At 45.0% G+C, this 8829-nt stretch overlaps 1 pseudogene; it reads right to left on the bottom strand.

Moving 5' to 3' along the window:
• The window catches only part of LOC116557153, a 9316-nt pseudogene extending 3417 nt beyond the window's left edge, over positions 1-5899 (bottom strand).
• Between the last annotated feature and the right edge of the window lie 2930 nt (positions 5900-8829).

The raw sequence follows: 8829 nt of genomic DNA, 5'->3' as shown, positions 1-8829 counted from the left end.
TTTTTTTTTTTTTTTTTTTTTTTTTTTTTTTTTTTTTTCATTTTTAAAGAAAAAGTGTAACAACAAGAAAAGTCGTCGGCTTTCTGACAGGTACATATTCAGACGAGGCTCTGTAGCTCCGCTAAGCCAGGTTTAGCTGAGAATTGCTGGTACAACTGACCCCGGGCTGCCAGCTCCCTGGCCACTGCTGCCTCCTCTCACCCCCAGCCCCCATGCATGTGCCCACGACAAGGACTGTGGCATCTTATCAGGTTCCCGTGGAGGTGCAAGCATGAACTCCTGGCAAGGGAGAGTCAGCACGTGGCCAGTTTGGCTGGAAATGAAAAAACCGGAGGGCCTCCTGGCTCACTAGTGACCCTGGGTTTGGCAGAAGTACTTCAAACACTGTCTGGTTTAGTGGATGCTGACGCCTTTTCTCCTTATGAATGGTCCAGCATTCGTTGTCAGGCAGAATCTCCAACAGCTTATGATTTGTTTGTGGCCCAGACATGCTAAGGGGGTCAAGTAGCTGGAGTCTTGTTTTTTTATTCCTGCCTGTGGTGTGGAGGCATTTTGCCAATTCTATTTTAGGGATGTAGGGGACGTGGGGTAGGTGGGGGAGTTTTGATCTTATATGTAACAATTATAAAGGAACTTGAGTCTGACATATTCCTTTGGAAAGTCATGATTTGAACAATGGTTAGCTCTTCAGAGGTTAATTCTCTTGACTAACAGCCTCTCTTGTAAACTGCATCTCTGTGATGGTGACTTCCAGATCTTCCTATCTTTTGCCCCAGCCATTCTTAAACTCCCGACCTGTCAGACTTGCTTCGTTCCCAGGATTCCAGGTCCCTCAAATCTAATATGTTCAAAAGCATGACTATTATCTTCACCAATTTCTTATTTCCAGCCATCTGATCACTTAAGACAGAAACTACCAAAGCATTAATTCTTCCCTTTCCTTCCTCTCTAATTGTTCGATAAGTCCTATTGATTCTAGCTCAAAAATGTCTTTCAAAATTGCTCCTTTTTCCTCTTCCCTCTGTTGAGACTATCAGCATTTCCCAATTTAATAAATGTTTATTAACACTACCATGTACCAGAGAGACACTCCTACCATCCAAGGGTTCATCATTTAATGATCCCATTTAACCTCCAGAGGGATTGTATTAAATAGCAAATCTGCTTGTAACTCCTCTCTGCCCAGAAACCTACATTAGCTCCTTGCTGCCTAGGATTCAATCCAACACCTTGGCGGGACTTGATCTTTTCACGCCCTTCACTCTGTCCTGCAGTCTTGCTTCCCACCATTCCCCTTAATCTCACCCTCTGATGGGGTCCCAGTGCACCCGCCAGGCCACAGATCCTGACTGTTTCACGAATCCTTGTTTTCGCACATGCTGATTCCTCATAGGGAACTTCTTTTTAAGATTCTTCTCCAACACTAACTCCTTTCTTAAGTCTTTACCTGTCCTCTGCTCTCTAGGTTCCTCCTGCCCTCTGCATTTTCACAGCTCTTTGCTCAGTGCTTTAGCATGTACATATCACCCTGTGTTTGCTAATGTCTTGGACTCTGCAGTAGCCCCAGTTTCCAGACTGTTAGAAACTTGAACGCAGGAACTGCATCTTCTTCAGGTCGGTATCCCTCACATTCAGCGTGATGCCTGGCACGTGAGACCACACATCCACCCCTGTGGACAGGTAGGTGTGCACCACTGATGCAGCATTATAAATGACTATCCCTGAGGGAATGACATAGGATAAGGGCAGTTCTCCAGCAGGAAGAGGAGTGCTGGGCAGACAAAGCATCAGACTTCCACATCAGTTGCATGATTTTGGGTTAGAATAGCAGTTCCTTATACTTGTCATTAAAAAAAAGTAGTTCAGATTTGTCTGTTAGCTCTTATGGGTATATAGCTGAGGTTTGTGAGTGGCCTATTTTATTGTATTGAAAGCAGGATAGAGGTTAAAAACAGTAGATATTTGTCTTAGTTTACTTGCTGTAGCTATAACTGAATACCACAGACTGGGTGATTTATCTAGCTCATGGTTCTAGAGGCTGGGAAGTCTAAGATCATAGTGCTGGCATCTTGTGAGGACCTTCTTGCTGCATCCCAACAAGACAGAGACATCACATGGTGAGACAGAGCAAGTGCGCTAGTTCAGGCCAATCTCTTCTTACAAAGCCACCAGGTCCATCATGGGGCCCCACCCTGATGACCTTATCTAATTCTCATTGCCTTCCAAAGGCCCCACCTGCCATCGACATATGAATTTGGGATTTATGCTTCCAACACAGGCTCAGTGAGGTGGCTCAGGCCTGTAATCCCAGCATTTGGGAGGCTAGGGCAGGTGGATCACTTGAGCCCAGGAGTTTGAGAAGAGCCTAGAAACATGCTAAAACTCCATCTCTATCCAAAATACAAAAAATTAGTTGGGCATGGTGGTGTATACCTACAGCCCCCACTACTTGGAAGGCTGAGGTGGGAGAATCACCTGAGTACAAGAGGTCAAGGCTGCAGTGAGCCGTGGTTGTGCCACTGCACTCCAGCCTGGGTGACAGAGTGAGACCCTGTCTCAAAGTAAATAAAGTAACACATGAAACTTTGGGGACATATCTAGCCATAGCAGTATACTAGGTCAGTGCTTCTCAAGCTGCTATGCTCACATAAATCCCACTGTTAAAATACATTAGATCGGGTGGGACCTAAGATTCTGCATTTCTTACAAGCTTGTATTAACCTGCTTGGGCTGCCGTAACAAAATACCACAGACTGGGTGGCATAAACAACAGAAATTTATTTTCTCATAGTTCTAGAAGCTGGAAGTCTAAGATCAACGTTGTTTTCTGGCCTCTCTTCCTGGCTCGCAGTTGGCCACTGTGTCTTCACATGTCATTTCTTCTGTACATACAAGGAAAAAGAGAAAGCTCTCTGATGTCTCTTCCCTTTCTTATAAGGACACCAGGCCTATCAGATTGTGGCCCCATCCTTGTGACCTCATTTAAGCTTAGTTATCACCTTAAAGCCCCTACCTCCAAATACAGTCACACTGGGGAAACACGATGGAGTCCATAACAAAGCTTTACTTTGAATCTGTGTACTGCAACATCAGCACCACCTGCCTGGCCAGAAGTGCTAAAGTGAGCCAGAGGCAGGTCTAGAGCTTTGAGGATGCAAGACCCAACTGGAGCCGAGGGCCTGATGCTGTGTGGATCTGGAAAGAATGTGGTGGACTCTCTTAAAATGCCTTGGGTATTGTTCTCTGAGTAGGTCTTCTTTGATTATTAAGACAAAAAAGTGTCTCGAATTTGGTGATTAGTAGTTGTTTCGTTTTTTTTTAGATAGGATCTCACTCTGTCACCCAGGCTGGAATGCAGTGGTGTGATCTCGGCTTATTGCAACCTCCGCCTTTCAGGTTCAAGTGATTCCCGTCTCAGTCTCCCGAGTAGCTGGGATTACAGGTGCCCACCACCATGCCTGGCTAATTTTTGTATTTTTAGTTAAGATGGAGTTTCGCCATTTTGGCCAGGCTGGTCTTGAACTCCTGACCTCAGGTAACCTGCCCACCTCAGCCTCCCAAAGTGCTGGGATTACAGGAATGAGTCACCATGACTGGCCAGTTGTTCAGTTCTTTTTCAAGTTGGTTTGAAGTTTCATCTCATGATAGCCTTTCTTTCATTTTGAGAATGTGTGATAATAATGAAGGTTGAGAACCTGTGCCGGGAGTGTCCTTAAAGGTCTGAGAAGTTTCCCCAGCACAGATGACTGCACCCTGCCCTGTGGAGTAAAGGCTGGGGTTTTGTTTCTTCATTTTTCAAGGAGTGATGGACCTAGAACAGAGAGTGTCAGACAGATATCTTGGTCCTGGCCTCAGGTGGGGCCCGGTCTGCTCCGTGGGGTTCTGAGGTGGCCCCCTGGCTGGCAGCTCCTCTCCCCACTTGGCCAGTTAACCAAACATTTGAAATTAACTTTCCCAGGACACACAGAGTTAGTGAAGATATATTTATGAACAATGTGCCATCTAATTCTCTACCGCTTAGTAGAGCCCTCTCCGACTCCAAGTCCACCATGTGCCCCCAGCAGCCTGATTTGCCCAATTCGGGGTGTGTTCTTACAATGCTGTCTCTGACTCAAATGCCCTCCCCTAGGCCATCTGTCAAGATCCTGCTGTCCTCCTGCTCCCACGTACCTCTTGACTGAAGCTTTACTTAAAAAAAAAATCACGGAGGTGCAATTCACATAATGAAATTAACTAGAGTGAACAATGCCATGGCATTTAGTACATTCTAGTACATTTAGTACATTTGCCTCCGTTTCGTTCCAAAACATTCCCAGTATCTCAAAATAGAACCCCACACTCATTAAGCAGTCACCCCCCTACCATTCATCACACTCCCTAGCCCCTGGCAACCACTAATCCACATTCTGTCTCTACGGATTTGCATAATCTGGATAATTCATATACATGGGGTTATCCGATGTATGACCTTTTGAGTCTAGCTTCTCTCACTTAGCATAACAGTCTACAGTTCATGTGTGTATCAATACTTCAGTTCTTTTTATGGCTGTATAATATTCCATTGTATGTATGTGGCCACAATTTGTTTACCTCTTCATTCATTGACGGACATTTGGGCTGTTTTTATCTTTTGACTCTTGTGAATAATGCCGTTAGGAACATTTGTGTACAAGGATTTGTCTGAGCACCTGCTCTCAATTCTTTGGGTATGTGTGCTGGGTAATGGGGTAACTCTTTGTTTAACTTTTTGAGGAACCATCAAACTGCTTTCCATAGCGTCTGAGTCATTTTTCACTCACACTGGCAATGTACGAGGGTTACAATCCCTCCACAGTCCTGCTATCTGAGGCTTTGCTTTTTTTGGAGAAGATACGTAGTTTCTACTTATTTTGTAATTATTAAGCAAAAAGTAGTTTTGTCTTTTCAGCCAAAATTGTCAATCAAGCTTAGAAAACATATAGGATACATTTTGGTGAGCAGAAAGCCTGATTTAATTAATTTGATTAAAAAGGATTTAACACTTTTTCCAATTATTTCATTTACTACAATTTGCGCTGAAGCTTTACTTTTTAAACCCTTCAGTAACTTCCTTTTGTGCCCAACTCTGACCCACACCCAAATCTAACCCATCCCTGCAGCCTACCTCTTATCACGCTATATTATGATTCTCCGTTCACATGTCTCTTTGTGTTAGACTTGGCAGTTGCAGACTGGCATTGCGTGTGGGCAGAGAGCCTCTGGTGCCTGCAGAATGTGGACTGGCCACCTCGTAGGTAGGCAATGGGTATCCAGGAATGTGTTACTAGGTGGGCACAGGGGGGCCCCCTGGTGGCAAGCAGGAATAAGCCTACACACTCTCTCACCTTCCCTGGCCCCAATAGGAGCATAACACACTTTATTGACTTTACAGTGATGAAAGGAAGACAAATGAGGCACCAGATGGGCAAGCACGCTGAGCTCTTTGAAGAAAAGAGGCCGTGTAAATCCAAGCATTTCTTGTATTGAAGAAACAAGGCAAATGACTCCAAATTGTCTTTATTGGGTCTGCAAAAAAGAAATGTCAGTCCAGATCATGGAAATGGCATTCGGTGGCATCCAAATGAATCCTCACGCAATAAAATGCAAGGCTTACGGGCAAGCTGTGAGTCTAGGCTGCTGCGCTGTCATGTAGTGATGAGGTGAGAGTGTGCCCCTGCATGACTAAGCCCTTCCTTTTCATTTGTTGTCTGTCACTGTAAAATTGGAGGAGCGTATGAATTCTTCCTGCTGCCCGTGTGAGAACATTGGCCACTTCCCATTTACCAAAAGACACCACAAAGGTGCTAAACCCCAGCAAGGCAAAGATAAATACAATCTCATCTACTCTCAATGCGGCCACACGACCGATGCCACATGCCATGAATCCACATACCTGGAATATTTTAAAAGGCAGAAGCCTCAATGGGAAGGAATATAAGATTTGCTAGCAGGCATACGTGAAAGATATGGGGCAGAGCAGTTTTATGTTCTTTATTTGGGTTTTATTTGGTCAGTTGGGTCCTATCCTTAGACAAAAAGCTAAATATTTTTCAGATGTGTTGGCAGTTTTCAGGCTGCTATAAGACTGACTTTTCTAGTACCAATAGATGGGTAGTACATTAAGTCAGAGAGAAGCATTTGACTAGGAGCTTTTCTTAACTGAAGTCACAATAGTCTCCCTTTATCTGTGGGGGATACATTCCAAGACCCCCAGTAGATGCCTGAACTCTCTCTATATTATGTCTTTTGCTATACATATGTACCTATGATAAAGTTTTATAAACTAGGCACAGTAAGAGATGAACTACAATAACTAATAATGAAATAGAACAGCTACAGCAATATGCCAGCATCACTAGCTTTGTGCTTTGAGGCCATTATTAAGTAAAATAAGGCTACTTTGAACATGTGCAGTGTGATGCGGGGATAGCCAATCTACTAAGAAGAAGGCTTCTAAGTAACTAACTCAGAAGTATGAACAGCATGGACAGGTGGACAAAGGGATGATTCCTGTCCTGGGTAGGACAGAGCAGGATTGTGCAAGATTTCATCATGCTACTCAGAATGGCACACGATTCAAAACAGATGAATTATTTTTGGAATGTTCCACTTAACATTTTCAGACCCTTGTTGATTGTGGGTAACTGAAACCATGGAAAGCATGGAGAAGCACAAGGAGGGAAGCCCCCGGAGGTCCCAGGTAGCAAGAAAGACCATGATTGGGTGGGACCAAGGTGAACCAGATCTCTTTTGGGAAGTGGAACCCTAGCTGCCAACGTTACACAGCCATAAACATGGCTAAAATCGATGGTTAGGCTTGCGTTTTCAGAGACAACAAGCAAACCTAACAGCAACTCTGGCCTCAATGCCAACATTCATGTAGTAATAACATGGCCTAGGGTTTAATAATAAGCCACCTTAGGGTTTGTTTTTTAAATTGCTGCCTGAGAAAGGGAAGATGAAGATGAACGAAAAAGTAAGAAAGCCAGATGAAAGAAGGATGCCCACTCTCCATGCGTGAGCTCTCCCCGTGCCGGCCCCACCACAACCCCTACCCAGCCTTCATTTCATCATTAAAAAAAATAGGCTTGTCATGTGGGGGAAGCAGCATAACGTGTGAGATTGAATGTGAGATCTGCGGTGAAAGACCTGAGTTTGAGTCTTGACTCTGCTACTTATTTGTTGAGTTCCAACAGACAAGCCCCTGAACCTCGGACTGCTCATCTGGGTCTGTCTTCTCTGTTTGTCCGCCCTTCTCACTGCTTGGAAAATTCAGTTAACTAAACCCAAAGGTGTTTCTGCAGCTTACTTCACTGTTTGAAGATCACAAGCTCTGTCCCCGATTCCCAAAGTCATATTCTTCATTTTGGAGTTGGTACGAACCTTTATCAAGCTATCTTATTGTTGTTATTATCACATGAATGTTGGCATTGAGGCCAAAGTTGCTGTTAAGTTTGCTTGTGGTCTCTGAAAACGCAAGCCTAACCATCGATTTTAGCCATGTTTATGGCTGTGTAACGTTGGCAGCTAGGGTTCCACTTCCCAAAAGAGATCTGGTTTACCTTGGTCCCACGCAATCATGGTCTCATCTCTTCCATGCTACCTGGGACCTCTGGGGGCTTCCCCCCTTGCATCAGCCCTGACACAGAGCTCAGCGCCTCTTTGAGGTACCCAAAAGGACCCCCTTATGCACGGGTGGGCAGTGGACATGAATGTGAAGGCTTGGTAGGGGTTGTGGTGGGGCCAGCACTGGGGGAGCTCACGCATGGAGAGTGGGCATCCTTCTTTCATCTGGCTTTCTTTCTTTTTCTTTCATCTTCATCTTCCCTTTCTGAGGCTGCAATTTAAAAACTAAACCCTAGGCCAGGCACGGTGGCTTATGCCTGTAATCCCAGAACTTTGGGAGGCCAAGGCAGAGATCACCTGAAGTCAGGAGTTTGAGACCAGCCTGGCCAACGTGGTAAAACCCTGTCTCTACTAAAAATACAAAAATTAGCCAGGTGTGGTGGTGCACACCTATAATCCCAGCTACTTGGGAGGCTGAGGCAGGAGAATGGCTTGAATCTGGGAAGTGGAGGTTGCAGTGAGCCGAGATTGCACTACTGCACTCCAGCCTGCGCGACAGAGTGAGATTCCATCTCGAAGACAACAAACAAAACAAAAACCAACCAAACAAAAACAAACCCTAGACCATTCTGTCCACACAGGTTTCAGCTTCTTACCAAATATTTCCCCATCAGAAACAGCTTTCCCTTCCCAGGAGGAATTATGGCCAGTGGGTTTTCTCCCCCTCAGCCTCCTTGCTTTGCAAACCCAATCAAGCCGTAGGGGCTCAGTGCTGGGAAGCTAATCCTGGGAAGCCTCAGTAAGATCTGCAAGGATTTGTGCACCACTTAGATGTTCATTTCAATATCCACGAACTGTATTTGGCATCTTCAATAAAATTCAAAAGCAAATGGCTTTCCACCATTACAGATTAGTATGTGGGTGTTCAGAGGCAACATTTTTTTTTTTTTTTTTTTTTTTTGAGATAGAGTCTCACTCTATCATCCAGGCTGGAGTGCAGTGGTGCGATCTCAGCTCACTGCAATCGCCGCTGCCCAGGTTCAAGCAATTTTCCTGCTTCAGCTTCCCGAGTAGCTGGGATTACAGGCCCCTGCCACCATCCCTGGCTAATTTTTGTATTTTTAGTAGAGATGGGGTTTCACTCTATTGGCCAGGCCGGTCTTGAACTTCTGACCTCGTGATCTACCCGCCTCGGCGTGAGCCACCGCGCCCACCAAGCCTTCTCTTCTCGTCTCCCACACTCTG

The sequence above is a fragment of the Sapajus apella genome, unplaced genomic scaffold (assembly GCF_009761245.1).
Source record: "Sapajus apella isolate SASKATOON/1434 unplaced genomic scaffold, GSC_monkey_1.0 scaffold18, whole genome shotgun sequence".
NCBI lineage: Eukaryota > Metazoa > Chordata > Mammalia > Primates > Cebidae > Sapajus > Sapajus apella.
The sequence above is the reverse complement of the archived record's forward strand: the minus strand, read 5'-3'. Positions and strand labels throughout refer to the sequence as shown.